At 37.2% G+C, this 15,660-nt stretch overlaps 1 pseudogene; it reads right to left on the bottom strand.

Annotated features, from left to right (window-relative positions):
• Nucleotides 1-1,130: 1,130 nt before the first annotated feature.
• Nucleotides 1,131-2,679, bottom strand: LOC111173248 (SWI/SNF-related matrix-associated actin-dependent regulator of chromatin subfamily A member 2 pseudogene; annotated as a pseudogene).
• Between the last annotated feature and the right edge of the window lie 12,981 nt (nt 2,680-15,660).

The raw sequence follows: 15,660 nt of genomic DNA, 5'->3' as shown, positions 1-15,660 counted from the left end.
AAAAGGAGAAATAACAACTGACACTGCAGAAATACAAAGCATCATGAGAGATTACTACAAGCAACTCTGGGCCAATAAAATGGACAACCTGGAAGAAATGGACACATTCTTAGAAAAGCACAACCTTCTGAGACTGAACCAGCAAGAAATAGAAAATATAAGCAGACCAATCACAAGCACTGAAATTGTGACTGTGATTAAAAATCTTCCAACAAACAAAAGCCCAGGACCTGATGGCTTCACAGGCAAAGTCTATCAAACATTCAGAGAAGAGCTAACACCTGTCCTTCTCAAACTCTTCGAAAATATAGCAGAGGGAGGAACACTCCCAAAACTCATTCTACAAGGCTGCCATCACCCTGATACCAAAACCAGACAAAGCTGTCACAAGAAAAGAAAACTAAAGACCAATATCACTGATGAAATGGATGCAAAAATCCTCAACACAGTACTAGCAAAGAGAATCCAACAGCACATTAAAAGGCTCATACACCATGATCAAGTGAGGTTTATCCCAGGAATGCAAGGACTCTTCAAAATATGCAAATCCATCAGTGTGTGATATACCATATTAACAAACTGAAAGATAAAAACCATATGATCATCTCAATAGATGCAGAAAAAGCTTTCAGCAAAATTCAACACCCATTTATTAAAAACCCTCCAGAAAGTAGACATAAAGGGAAATTACCTCCACATAATAAAGGTCATATATGACAACCCCACAGCCAACATTGTTCTCAGTGGTGAAAAACTGAAACCATTTCCTCTAAAATCAGGAACAAGACAAGGTTGCCCCACTCACCACTATTATTCAACATAGTTTTGGACATTCTGGCCACAGGAATCAGAGAATAAAAAGAAATAAAAGGAATTCAAATCAGAAAAGAAGTAAAGCTGTCACTGTTTGCAGATGACATGATGCTATACCTAGAGAATCCTAAGGATGCTACCAGGAAACTACAAAAGCTAATCAATGATTTGATAAAGTAGCAAGATACAGAATTAATGCACAGAAGTCTCTTGCATTCCTATACACTAATGATGAAAAATCTGAAAGAGAAATTAAGGAAACACTCCCATTTGCCACTGCAACAAAAAGAATAAGCTTGTACTTTGTGGCTGTGAGGATCATTTCCTCCACACTATTCATGGTGAAGAGTCTCAGCACGTGGACGTTGTTCTGCTGGCCGATGCGGTGGACGCGGTCTTGTGCTTGCAGGCCCTAATGAGGATTCCAGTTGCTGTCAAAAATGACCATGGTATCAACTGCCTGGAGATTTAAGCCCAGGCCTCCAGCTCTTGTGCTCAGCAAGAAAATGAAATACTGGGACAGAGGTTCATTGAATTTCTTCAGCAAAGCAGCATGATCTTCAGAATTGGTGGTGCCATCAAGGCGCAGGTAAAGGAAGTTCCGAAAAGCAAAGTAATCCTCCATGATGGTCATGAGAGACGTCATCTGGCAGAAAAGCAGGACTCGGTGATTAGTCGTTCTCAGTGTTGGTAGGATACGATCAAGTAGGTCAAACATTCCTGAGACCTGATGCAGCTCAGACCCATTATGACCCCATTTGAAAAACCCAGGTGTTCAGCACAGGATTCCTCAATGTGCTGAAACATATATGGATGATTGCAGATTTTTCTCAACTGCATGATAGCGTTCATAAATGTCTTAGCACCTCCTTTCCCCTTCTTATCTTTCTCCGAACCATCTGTGAGAAGGATCCCTTTGACTTGCATATGGCGATACAGAATCTTCTGCAGAGCTGACATGTCACACTTGATCACATATTCAACTTTTTCTGGAAGCTGGGATTCAACTTCTTTCTTCAGTCTCCTCAGTAAAAATGGTCTCAATACCTTATGCAGATGCCTGATGATCAATATAGTTTCTTCTTCATTTAAGTCCACTCTCTCTCCGGTCATGGCAAATGGAGCATTAAACCACTGTTCAAACGTGCTGCAGCTCTTAAAAATTGTAGGAAGGAGGAAGTTGAGGAGGGCCCAGAGTTCCGGGAACTTATTCTGCAGGGGGATCCCAGTCAAGAGGATCCTTCTGGGGGCCACATAGTGAGTGTTCAGGACCTGAGTCAGCTTGCAGTGGTGATTCTTCATTTGGTGGCCTTCGTCCACTATCATGTATTTCCACCGAGTCTTTGCAAGAATGTGCTTGTCTTTAAAATGTACTCATAAGTAGTCAGGAGGGCATTGAATTTGCCACTCCATAACTGGGGACAAGGGAGCGACACATGGCGAGGGTGCCCTTGTAAGAAATTTTCACCACAGAAGGAGCCCATTTGTCAAATTCATATGTCCAGTTAGAGTCGAAAGGGGGACAATGATGAGATAGGGGCCATTGAGTCTTTTGTGATCCATCAGATAAGTGATGAGTGCAATGGTCTGTATTGTCTTTCCCAGCCCCATTTCATCAGCAAAGATTCTGTTCAAATTGCTATTATACAGAGAAACCATCCATTCCAGGCCCTGGAGCTGATAATGCTTCAGGGTCCCATTGAAGAGGAGGGCCGACTGTTTCTCCACCCTTTCAGAGATGCCATGGGCCACCGTGAAGTAGGACTGGGAGCCCCTGGCACTGTATTGCATGCTGTACTCATCGTCCACGTAGCAGACATTAGTATTAAAGAAAAAAAGAACTAGACAGCTAGCCCTCATGAACATATACGCAGTGAATTCCTAAAAATTGAATCCAGTTATATATTAAAAGGGTAATACAACATGATCAAGTGAAGTTTATTCAAGGAATGCAAGGTTGATTTAACATTCAAAAATAAATGTTAATATAAAAAGGGGGAAATTCGTATGATACTTCAATAAATGAAGAGTGAACACTATACAAAATTTAACCCTTACTCATGATTTTAAAATAACTTTAAAACTGGAGCAGTAGGGAACTACTTCAGTCTTAAAAAAAGGCATCTATGGAAAAACTTGTGGCTAATATTATATTTAATCATTAAATATTAAATGCTTTTCCCTTAAAATCAGGAACAATATGAATATGTCTACTCTTACTACTTGTTTCAACATTGTATTGGAGGTTCTAGCCATTACAATAAGGCAAGATATTTTTTTAAATTGGAGTATAGCTGATAATGTTGTGTTAGTTTCTGTTGCATAGCAGTGAGTCAGTTATACATATACATATGTCCACTCTTTTTTAGATTCTATTCCCATACAAGGCAATTTCAAAAAAGGCATAAACTTAGGAATGGAAGAAGTAAAACTGTTGTGGTTTTTTTGGACAACATGACTGTTTATGTAGAAAATTCTTAGAAATCGATAAAACAGTTATTAAAAGTAATAAATGAAGTTATCAAGTTTGTAGGATAAAAGTTAACTGCATTTTTATATACTGACAGCAAACAATTGGAAACAATTAGAAAATGAGATTATTGAAGTTGAATTAATTATTCAGTATTAAAGAAATGTAATAACATTCATTTATGACCTTACACTAAAACTCACAAAATATTGCTTAGAGAAATTATAGATACTCTAACTAAATGGAACAATGTACCATGCTCATGGACTGGAAAACTTCATATTGTTAAAATATCAATTCTTCCGACATTGATCTTTAAATTCTATGCAATTCCAACAAAATATAGCAAGAGTTTTTGGAAATTGATAAGCTAATTCTAAAATTTATATGAAAATTTAAATGACCTAGAATAGTCAAAATAATTTTTTAAGGGCGAATTTGGAGATCTTATATTTTCTGATTTAAAGATATGCTGTTAACTACAGCAGTTAAGACATTGGAGTATTGTCAAGAGGACAGGCACATAGATCAATGAAACAGTAGAAAGCACAGGAATAGTCCACAAATACACGGTCAATTGATTTTCAACAAAAATGTCAAGACAATTCAATGGGGGAAAAAGTCTTTTCAAACAAATGATGCTGAATCAATTAGAAAGATATATTTTTAAATAGGAACATTATTACCCATTACTTCATGTCATACACAATAATTAACTTTAAAGGCATAATAAATCTAAATATAAATCTAGTGCTGTAAAACTATTTAAAAAGTAGAAAATATTCATGAAAAATGAAAAAACTGATAAATTGGACCTTATAAAAATTCAGAACTTTTACTCTTCAAAAGATATCCATTAAGAAAATGAGAAGACAAGACATAGAATGGGAGAAAATATTCCAATATGTATATTTGACAAGACTTGTATCCCGAAAAAGAACAATTACAACTCAGTTACAAGAAGATAAGCAACCCAATAGAAAATTTGACAAACTACTTGAATATTGACTTCACAAAATAAGATATACAAATTGTCAGTTTGTATATCTCTCATATCCTGGTGATGGAAATGTAAAATTGCAAATCGCTTTGGAGAAACTGTAGGTCTCTCCACAAGTTAAATGTGCATATAGTGTTTAACCCAGCCATTCAGATCTTAGGTATTTATATCAAAGAGAAATGAAAATATATATCCACTCAAAGACAGCTGCTTGATATCCCTGTGTCTCAAATCACAACTGTTCTTTCTATCACAGGACTATGAAGACATGTTTGTTGTTCTCTTAGTCATTGTTCCTGGGCTCAAGTTCCTGACTCCCTTCTGAAAATGGTCTCATTTTATAGCCAACATTGTGTTTGTTTAAAGGTCTTTAATAAATATGAGTGCAGGACCTATAGCCTGAGCATAGAGATGATGAACAGGGCAGTTTAGGCATGGGGGCTGGATTTAGGTATAGACCTATTCAGTATAGGTATTAGATGGTAGTGGAGTACAGTGCTAGAGCATTGGAGTCTGTCAGACTTGAATTTGAATATTCCTCAATGTTTTTATCTGTCGACTGGGCTTTTGTGTGGATCAAATTAGATTAAAAGTGTTTTGCATAATTCCTGGCCTCCAAGTTCTCAAGAAATCATGACTCTTATTATAATGACACAGCATACTAAACCCATTCATCTCTTCTTGCTTAGGATAGGTTTTAAAATTAAATTTCTAGTATTACTTCTGATACTGATGAGACAAAAGTCCTTTGGGGCCCTGATTATCAAAATGAGATATAAATAGTCACATACTGACCATAATAGGGTCTGGGCAGGAACATGAGTGAGGCTGAGAGAAAACATCAAAGATCACAGGGGTTTTTCTCAAGAGAGAAGGTGGCTAGAACAAAGTGATGATTCTGCATACTATGGACCATGGTTCTTGCCATTTTGAGATGTAATAGAAATTTAGTATGGTGGGAGAAGAATGTGATGCTGTGGGCTTTAAATTTTACTGTTTAAATTTTGGATATGCAGAAGTCCACTGTGGGACTAAGCTATTGAAAAAATCAAATTCACACATTTTTGCATTGTGACCTTCAATTTTAAGAACTCAAGTTGAGACGAGTTTTTCATTATTGGGTAGGTGGTAGCTTGGTGAAGGAGAGAAAGTTGGGCTGTGGTGATGGTAATAAAGGCAACATGAGAGAAAGAGAAGGACCTCTAGGGATCTTTCTTGAGACCATGATAATGACTCCTGGGAGTTATCTGGTGGTAGGGTTGTGTGTTCCCTGACACACAAGGTTCTGCATCCCTGTAGCTGCCTTTTGAGTGTTATGTCATGACAGATACCAAAATTTGCTTTAATGATTGCAGGAAGATTATTTCTCCCTATTCAATGGCATGAAGCAATAGACGAATATTCAAATCTAAATTGTATATCTAAATTGTATACATATGTGTGTGTATGTGTAACATATATATATATAAATGTTTCATAAGTCTGATACTCAATTATTCATTTTTATGTATGCAAGACAACATTTTCAAATCTGTTGTCCTTTTACTTTCCTTTGTAGTTACAAAATCAAAGTAAAGTCAACATATGCATATTTCTAGGTAGACTGATGTTTTTTAAGCTGCATTAGCTTGAAATCCTTGGTGAAGATGTGCATATGCTTACTTTATACCAATAATGTCATGAAAGAGTTTGAAGGAACAATGCTTTGTATATAATTAGTAGCATGATGAACATAATTTGAATAACAAAAATATTTGCTCTTAACTGAAGGAAAATGAATCAAATTCATCAGCTGATAGCATTCACTGGCTAAGAAGACATGGGGAAGTCAGATGAGAAATCTTAAATAGAGGATGCTTTAACAGGGGGATTTATGTTCCACAACTAGGTGTTTAAGAAATAAAAGACAGTTGATATTATGAACTCTCACAAGCATATCCATGAATATCTGTTAACGATGGAAACAACCATAGCTAAGTATGAAGATGTTAACTTTGTTCCTTTCAATTGAAATCATTATTACCAAAATTGAAGAAGATATTAAAATAAATCATCTCTAATCCCAGTACTCAATCACAACTTTTCATCTTTTTGCAAGTTTCTTTCTAAGCCTTGTCTTTAACCGTTTGTATTTATGGTTGTGACACATTTTCTAATTCAGCTTTTTTTTTTTTAACATCTATATTGGAGTATAATTTCTTTACATTGTTGTGTTAGTTTCTGCTGCATAACAAAGTGAATCTGCTATATGTATACATATATCCCCATATCCCCTCCCTCTTGCGTCTCCCTCCCACCCTCCCTATCCACCCTTCTAAGTGGTCACGAAGCACAGAGATGATCTCCCTGTGCGATGAAGCTACTTCCCACTAGCTATCTATTTTACATTTGCTACTGTATATGTGTAAAGCTACACTCTCACTCTGTCCCAGTTTACCCTTCCCCCTCCCCATGTCCTCAAGTCCATTCTCTATGTCTGCGTCTTTATTCCTGTCCTGCACCTAGGTTCATTAGAACCTTGTTTGTTTTTTTTTTAGATTCCATATATATGGAATTTATCCCATCCTCCCCTTTCCCACCCTTGGTATCCACATGTTTGTTCTCCTCATCTGTGTCTCTATTCCTGCCTTGCAAACTGGTTCATCTGTACCATTTTTCTAGATTCCACATATATGCGTTAATATACGATATTTGTTTATCTCTTTCTGACTTACTTCACTCTGTATGACAGTCTCTAGGTCCATCCACATCTACAAATGACACAATTTCATTCCTTTTTATGGTTCCTTTAATATTCCATGCTATATATGTACCACATCTTCTTTATCCATTACTCTTTCGATGGACATGTAGGTTGCTTCCATGACCTGGCTACTGTAAATAGTGCTGCAGTGAATATTGAGGTGCATGTCCCTTTTTGAATTATGGTTTTCTCTGGGTATATGCCCAGTAGTGGGATTGCTGGGTAATATGGTAATTCTATTTTTAGTTTTTTTAAGGAACCTCCTTACTGTTCTCCATAGTGGCTGTACCAATTTACATTGCCATCAACACTGCAGGAGGGTTCCCTTTTCTCCACACCTTCTCCAGCATTTAATGTTTCTAGATTTCTTGATGATGCCCATTCTCACCAGTTTTAGGTGACACCTCATTGTAGTTTTGATTTGCATTTCTCTAATGATTAGTGATGTTGAGCATCCTTTCATGTGTTTATTGGCAACCTGTATATCTTCTTTGGAGAAATGTCTATTTAGGTCTTCTGCCCATTTTTGCATCAGGTTGTTTGTTTTTTTGCTGCTGAGCTGCATGAGCTTGTGTATTTTGGAAATTAATCCTTTGTCAGTTGCTTTGTTTGCAAATATTTTCTCCCATTCTGAGGGTTGTCTTTTCATCTTGTTTATGGTTTCCTTTACTGTGAAAAAGCTTTTAAGTTTCATTAGGTCCCACATGTTTATTTTTGTTTTTATTTCCATTTCTCTAGGAGGTGAGTCAAAAAGAATTTTGCTGTGATTTATGTCATAGAGTGTTCTTCCTATGTTTTCCTCTAAGAGTTTTATAGTGTCTGGCCTTACATTTAGTTCTTTAATCCATTTTGAGTTTATTTTTGTGTATGGTGTTAGGGAGTGTTCTAATTTCATTTTATATGTAGCTGTCCAGCTTTCCCAGCTCCACCTATTGAAGAGGCTGTCTTTTCTCCATTGAATACTCTTGCCACCTTTATCAAAGGTAAGGTGACCATATGTGCATGGGTTTATCTCTGAGCTTTCTATCCTGTTCCATTGATCTATATTTCTGTTTTTGTGCCAGTACCATACTGTCTTGATTACTGTAGCTTTGTAGTATAGTCTGAAGTCAGGGAGCCTGATTCCTCCGGCTCCGTTTTTCGTTCTCAGGATTGCTTTGACTATTCGGGGTCTTTTGTGTTTCCATACAAATTGTGCAATTTTTTGTTCTAGTTCTGTGACAAAAGCCATTGGTAGTTTGATAGGGATTGCATTGAATCTGTAGATTGCTTTGGGTAGTATAGTCATTTTCACAATGTTGTCTCTTCTTATTGAAGAACATGGTGTATCTCTCCATCTGTTTGTATCATCTTTAATTTCTTTCATCAGTGTCTTATAGTTTTCTGCATGCAAGTCTTTCCCTCCTTAGGTAGGTTTATTCCTAGGTATTTTATTCTTGTTACAGTGGTAAACGGAAGCATTTCCTTAATTTCTCTTTCAGATTTTTCATCATTAGGGTATAAGAATGCAAGAGATTTCTGTGCATTCCTTTTGTATCCTGCTACTATACCAAATTCATTGATTAGCTCTATTAGTTTTAAGGTAGCATATTTAGGATTCTCTAGGTATAGTATTATCATGTCACCTGCAAACAGTGAAAGCTTTACTTCTGCTTTTCCAATTTGGATTCATTTTTTTTCTTCTTCTTCTCTGATTGCTGTGGCTAAAACGTCCAAAACTATGTTGAGTAAAAGTGGTGAGAGTGGGCCACCTTGGTTTGTTCCTTATTTTAGAGGAAATGGTTTCAGTTTTTCACCATTGAGAATGATGTTGGCTGTGAGTTTGTCATATATGGCCTTTATTTTGTTGAGGTAAGTTCCCTCTGTGGCTACTTTCTGGAGAGTTTTTATCATAAATGGGGGTTGAATTTTGTCAAAAGCTTTTCCTGCATCTCTTGAGATGATCATATGGTTTTTCTCCTTCAGTTTAATATGGTGTATCACATTGATTGATTTGCTTATATTGAAGAATCCTTGCATCCCTGGGAGAAACCCCACTGGATCATGGTATATGATCCGGTGAATGTGCTGTTGGATTCTGTTTGCTAGTATTTTGTTGAGGATTTTTGCATCTATGTTCATCAGTGATATTGGCCTGTAGTTTTCTTTCTTTGTGACATCTTTGTCTGGGTTTGGTATCAGGGTGATGGTGGCCTCGTAGAATGAGTTTTGGGAGTGTTCCTCCCTCTGCTATATTTTCGAAGCGTTTGAGAAGGACAGGTGTTAGCTCTTCTCTGAATGTTTGATAGACTTTGCCTGTGAAGCCATCAGGTCCTGGGCTTTTGTTTGTTGGAAGATTTTTAATCACAGTTTGAGTTTCAGTGCTTGTGATTGGTTTGTTTATATTTTTTATTTCTTGCTGGTTCAGTCTCAGAAGTTTGTGTTTTTCTAAGAATGTGTCCATTTCTTCCAGATTGTCCATTTTATTGGCATATAGTTGCTTGTAGTAATCTCTCATGATCCTTTGTATTTCTGCAGTGTCAATTGTTACTTCTTTTTCTTTTCTAATTCTATTGATTTGAGTCTTCTCCCTTTTATTCGTGATGAGTCTGGCTAATGGTTTATCAATTTTGTTTACCTTATCAAAGAACCAGCTTTTAGTTTTATTGATCTTTGCTATCATTTCCTTCATTTCTGTTTCATTCATTTCTGATCTGATCTTTCTGATTTCTTTCCTTCTGCAAACTTCAGGGTTTTTTGCTCTTCCTTCTTTAATTGCTTTAGGTGTAAGGTTAGGTTGTTTCTTTGAGGTGTTTCTTGAGGTAGGATTGTATTGCTATAAATTCCCCTCTTAGAACTGCTTTTGCTGAATCCCATAGGTGTTGGGTCATGGTGTTTTCATTGTCATGTGTTTCTAGGTATTTTTTGATTTCCTGTTTGATTTCTTCAGTGCTCTCTTGGTTATTTAGTAGTGTATTGTTTAGCCTCCATATGTTTGCATTTTTTACAGTTTTTTTCCTGTAATTGATATCTAGTCTCATAACGTTGTGATCGGGAAAGGTACATGATACAAGTTCAATTTTCTTAAATTTACCAAGGTGACTCAAGGTGATTTGTGACTCAAGATATGATCGATCCTGGAGAATGTTCCATGAGCACTTGAGAAAAAAGTGTATTCTGTTGTTTTTGGATGGAATGTCCTATAAATATCAATTAAGTCCATGTTGTTTAGTGTATCATTTAAAGCTTGTGTTTCGTTATTTATTTTCATTCTGGTTGATCTGACCATTGGTAAAAGTGGGGTGTTAATGTCCCCTACTATTATTGTGTTACTTTCAATTTCCCGTTTCATGGCTGTTAGCATTTGCCTTATGTATGGAGGTGCTCCTATGTTGGGTGCATAAATATTTACAATTGTTATATGTTCTTCTTGGATTGATCCCTTGATCATTATGTAGTGTCCTTCTTTGTCTCTTGTAATAGTCTTTATTTAAAAATCTATTTTGTCTGATATGAGAATTGCTACTCCAGCTTTCTTTTGTTTTCCATTTGTGTGGAATATGTTTTTCCATCCCCTCACTTTCAGTCTGTATGTGTCCCTAGGTCTGAAGTGGGTCTCTTGTAGACAACATATTTATGGGTCTTGGTTTTTTGTTCAGTCTGCCTGTCTGTGTCTTTTGGTTGGAGCATTTAATCCATTTACATTTAAGGTAATTATCTGTATATATCTTCCTATTACCATTTTCTTAATTGTTTGGGGTTTGTTTTTGTAGGTCTTAATTTTATTTATTTATTTATTTTTGGCTGTGTTGGGTCTTCGTTTCTTTGCGAGGGCTTTCTCTAGTTGCAGCAAGTGGGGGGCACTCTTCATCGCTGTGCATGGGCCTCTCAATGTTGCAGCCTCTCTTATTGCGGAGCACAGGTTCCAGACGCGCAGGCTCAGGAATTGTGTCTCATGGGCCTAGTTGCTCCGCAGCATGTGGGATCTTCCCAAACCAGGGCCTGAACCCGTGTCCCCTGCATTGGCAGGCAGATTGTCAACCACTGTGCCACCAGGGAAGCCCCTGTTTTTGTAGGTCTTTTTTTCTCTTGTGTTTCCTGCCTAGAGAAGTTCTTTTATCATTTGTTGTAAAGCTGGTTTGGTGGTGCTGAATTCTTTTAGCTTTTGCTTGTCTGTAAAGGTTTTAATTTCTCTGTCGAATCTGAATGAGATCCTTGCTGGGTAGAGTAATCTTGGTTGTAGGTTTTTCTCTTTCATCACTATAAATACGTCCTGCCTCTCCCTTCTGGCTTGCAGAGTTTCTGCTGAAAGATCAGCTGTTAACCTTATGGGCATTTCCTTGTATATTATTTGTTGCTTTTCCCTTGCTGCTTTTAATATTTTTTCTTTGTATTTAATTTTTGATAGTTTGATTAATATGTGTCTTGGCATGTTTCTCCTTGGATTTATCCTGTATGGGACTCTCTGCGCTTCCTGGACTTGATTGACTATTTCCTTTTCCATATTAGGGAATTTTCAACTAGTGGAAATGTGGTAGTTATTTCCACTGTTTTATCTTCCAGGTCATTATCCATTCTTCTCCCTCAGTCATTCTGCTATTGATTCCTTCTAGAGAATTTTTAATTTTACTTTTTGTGTTCATCATTGTTTGTTTTCTATTTAGTTCTTCTAGGTCCTTGTTAAACGTTTCTTGTATTTTCTCCATTCTATTTCCAAGATTTTGGATCATCTTTACTATCATTACTCTGAATTCTTTTTCAGGTAGACTGCCTATTTCCTCTTCATTTGTTTGGTCTGGTGGGTTTTTACCTTGCTCCTTCATCTGCCGTTAATTTCTCTGTCTTCTCATTTTGCTTAACTTACTGTGTTTTGGGTCTCCTTTTCACAGGCTGCAGGTTTGTAGTTCCCGTTGCTTTTGGTGTCTGCCCTCAGTGTGTAATGTTGATTCATTGTGTTGTGTAGGCTTCCTGAAGGAGGGGACTGGTGCCTGTGTTCTGGTGGATGAGGCGGGATCTTGTCTTTCTGGTGGGCAGGACTACATCTGGTGGTGTGTTTTGGGGTGTCTGTGAACTTATTATGATTTTAGGCAGCCTCTCTGCTAATGGGTGGGGTTGTGTTCCCGTCTTGCTAGTTGTTTGGTATGGGGCGTCCAGCACTGGAGTTTGCTGGTCATTGAGTGGAGCTGGGTCTTAACATTGAGACAGAGACCTCTGGGAGAGCTCTCGCCTATTGATATTTCATGGGGCTGGCTGGTCTCTGATGGTCCAGTGTCCTGAACATGGCTCTCCCACATCAGAGTCTCATGCCTGACACCTGGCTGGAGCACCAAGACCCTGTCAGCCCCATGGCTAACTCTGCTGGACCTCAGGGTCTCCTGAACATATCCATGGTCAGTAGCCCAAGATGACATCAGGAACTGAATTGGCCAGCACTTTTCATCTTAGAGTTCCCATCCTCCAGAACTGGTCTTCCTATAGCCGGGCCACCTGCAGCAGTAACTTCTTCCAGCCCCTCTTCCATAAAGCAACCTTCCAGATTTAAATATACCCACTAATTCAGCTTTTTTATACATAAAATCATATCATAAACATTTTTATTATTTCTACATACCATTTTAAATGCCCTTTTTAATGGTTGCACACTGTACTGTTAGGTGCTTGCTATAATTTACTAAAGCAATCTTGCTTTATAAGAAGCTTGTTATTTCTAAATTATGTCATTTTAAATTAAGTATTTTAACTGAGTACCTAAGCTACAGAAATGCAGCAGTCCTAGGTTTTGCACAATAATGCAAAATCCACAGTATCATTATTTTGGTGTGACAGACTACAGTGACTCCAAAGTGTAACTAAAAAGTTAACACTTTTCGGTTGCAGATAACAGAGAAGAGAGAACATTGGACAAATGATTAGAGAAATTAACTTCTCCTTTATAGATTCTGATTTATGGGCTTCCCTGGTGGCTCAGTGGTTGACAGTCCGCCTGCTGATGCAGGGGACATGGGTTCGTGCCCTGGTCTGGAAGATCCCACATGCCGCGGAGCAGCTGGGCCCGTGAGCCATGGCCGCTGAGCCTGCGCGTCCAGAACCTGTGCTCCGCAATGGGAGAGGCCACAACAGTGAGAGGCCCGCGTACCGAAAAAAAAAAAAAAATAGATTCCGATTTATGTCCACTTCTGTGTTCCATGGAAAATTTTTCTGTTGTTAAAAAGAGAAATGTTATTGGAGGTGAGTTTTAATGTTCAAGTTTGACTTTTTGCTATTCCTGAAACACAAAATAATTTCTTTGATTCTATTTTCATTGTGTCTCTCTAGAATAAAATCTAGATATATATATATCTGTGTAGATGTTTGAGTCAAATATGCACAGAGGAAGCAGTTTTTAATAATATGTGTATGTCTTAAGGTGTTGGCTTTACATGTGATTTGAGTACCCTGAAATCCACATTTTACATATATATGATTTTGCATACTAATGTGCTAAGGTGATGAAATTTTCATCCATTTATTTTGGTTAAGATATTGACTTAGACAAATAAAAGCACTGTCTTCCCCAAAGGAAAAGAAAAAACTGTTACAAAACATAAAAAATATATTAAGAGGCAAAATGAACCACATTTTTGAATTATTTATTTTAACCTTAGCATCATTGATTTATTCTGATCCCTTCCAGAAGCAGGACCTGGCTGAAGGCAGGGTGGGGTGGGGGTCATGGGTGCAACATTAGAATTTGACTGAAGGAAAGTAGTCAAGGAAGAGGTATCCTAGTATTCAGGATAAGCGAGATGTAGATCTGCTTGTTTAGTTCATTGTGGCCTAAAAATAAAAATAGTTAACGTTGTTAATTATACTATTAGTTGCAAATTTATTGCACATTGACAGGAGTCTTATTTCATGGTTCTTGTATAGTGAGAAATCTTCTTAATTCCTTTTGAGAGCTGAACAGTGCACTTTGGTCTTGGGGGAAATCTCATACAGTATGTGGCTTTGGATCAAAAATACACATTCAAAGTTAGTATCGTTATGGTGGACTCATTACATCATAGATTTGATTTTGGTACACCACATTTTCCCAAATTTATAATTAACTTTATCCTTTTGTTTGTCTCAAAGTTTATGTGGAAGGTCTATACTTAGAAGCATCATTTAACCCTGCAAATAAGTGTGGCATGTAAAACACAAGAAATAACCAAGTCATCTCTATAGAACAAAGATATACACCACTGTGTCCAGGATCTTTTGTTAGCACATCAAGAACATTTTAAATCAAGTTTTCTCATGTCAGGCTGTCTAGTAGCTTTCATGCAAAAATTATTTTTAGCAGAATGAAGAACAGCCTAGATCAAATGAAGTCTTAATTTTTAGTATAATGCTTGGAAAACTGAGGTAGATCTAAGATCTCATTTCACCAGAACTGAGTGTAACAGACAGGTTCAAAGGTGGTAATGTCATATATTGTCCAAAAGAAGAACCAATCAGAACTTTTGCTCCTCCTTATTTGTTCTCTTTTTATGAATAATTTTTCTGATTATAAAGGTATCACATAGTCATTGTAGAAAATTCAGAATATATAGGAAAAATATGGAGAAGAAAATCAAAATCAACTACAATCCCTCCAAAAAGGCACAACTGGGTCCTTGGCATGGTCAATGCAATACCACATTCCCCCTGGAAAAACTGGTTAGGTTAGGAGTAAGTATATGACTTAAGATCAGTAAATTAGGTCCAATAAGACTCAGTCTTCATTTTTATCCCTGAAACTATTAAGGGAGTTTAGAACTGCCAGGATTACCATGTAGGGTCACTAAGGGAAGCTGAACTGAGTGATGGATAGAAAAGGCCTAAGTCCTATGACATGATTTTAAGCCCCAAATCTAGCCATACAAGAAGCCAACAACTCCTGGACTTCTCAATCATGTAAGTCAGTAAGTTTCACCTTTTTTTTCCCTCTGTAAGTTAGTTTAAGGTGAGTGTTTGTCACTTGCATCTAAGAGGCTTCTGGTTTATAAGCCCATTGAGTAAACTCCCAAGCTGTGGAGCTACCACAAATAATAAAACAATCACAATTCTTTATTAAACAATTCTGTGTAATTAGCACTTTGCTGAGAAACATAAAAAAAAAAAAAAAGAAAAGAGGTAATTCTTACCTGTCCAAAACTATAGTTAGATCTCACTTCTATTGTCTCTATCAATGTATTGACTCCTTGAGTGATGGGGTGTCAAATATGGAATGAAGGTTGGAGAGTCTCTCATCCAAGGATGTCATATAGGTGGCTCTAGTGCTGCAGCACCCCCCTCTCTTGTCCAGGGAAGACATTGCTAATTGCTCATGGCACTCAGTCGACTGAACTTAAATTTGGCCTTAGGGCTATTGTCAGCATAGCATTACAGAAAGTCACAACAATTAACTGAAGTCAGTTCTCAAGACACACCTATTTACTACCACTGCTGAGTCCATTCCCATCATTTTAAAGATGGGAAAACAGAGTACCTGGGGGGTTAAGTGACTAGTTCATGATCATCCAGGTAGTGACAGTAAGCTGTTTTTCTGGTTATCACTAACATCTTCCAGGTAGCTAAAATCATCATCTGTAAAAATTACTCAGTGGTTACCTATAGTATTGATTGCACTTTATTGATTTAGACAAATAATGT

Source organism: Delphinapterus leucas, chromosome 2 (assembly GCF_059928025.1).
Source record: "Delphinapterus leucas isolate spDelLeu-1000000601 "Yukka" chromosome 2, BTC_Dleu_Yukka2, whole genome shotgun sequence".
In the NCBI taxonomy this organism is placed as follows: domain Eukaryota; kingdom Metazoa; phylum Chordata; class Mammalia; order Artiodactyla; family Monodontidae; genus Delphinapterus; species Delphinapterus leucas.
The sequence above is the reverse complement of the archived record's forward strand: the minus strand, read 5'-3'. Positions and strand labels throughout refer to the sequence as shown.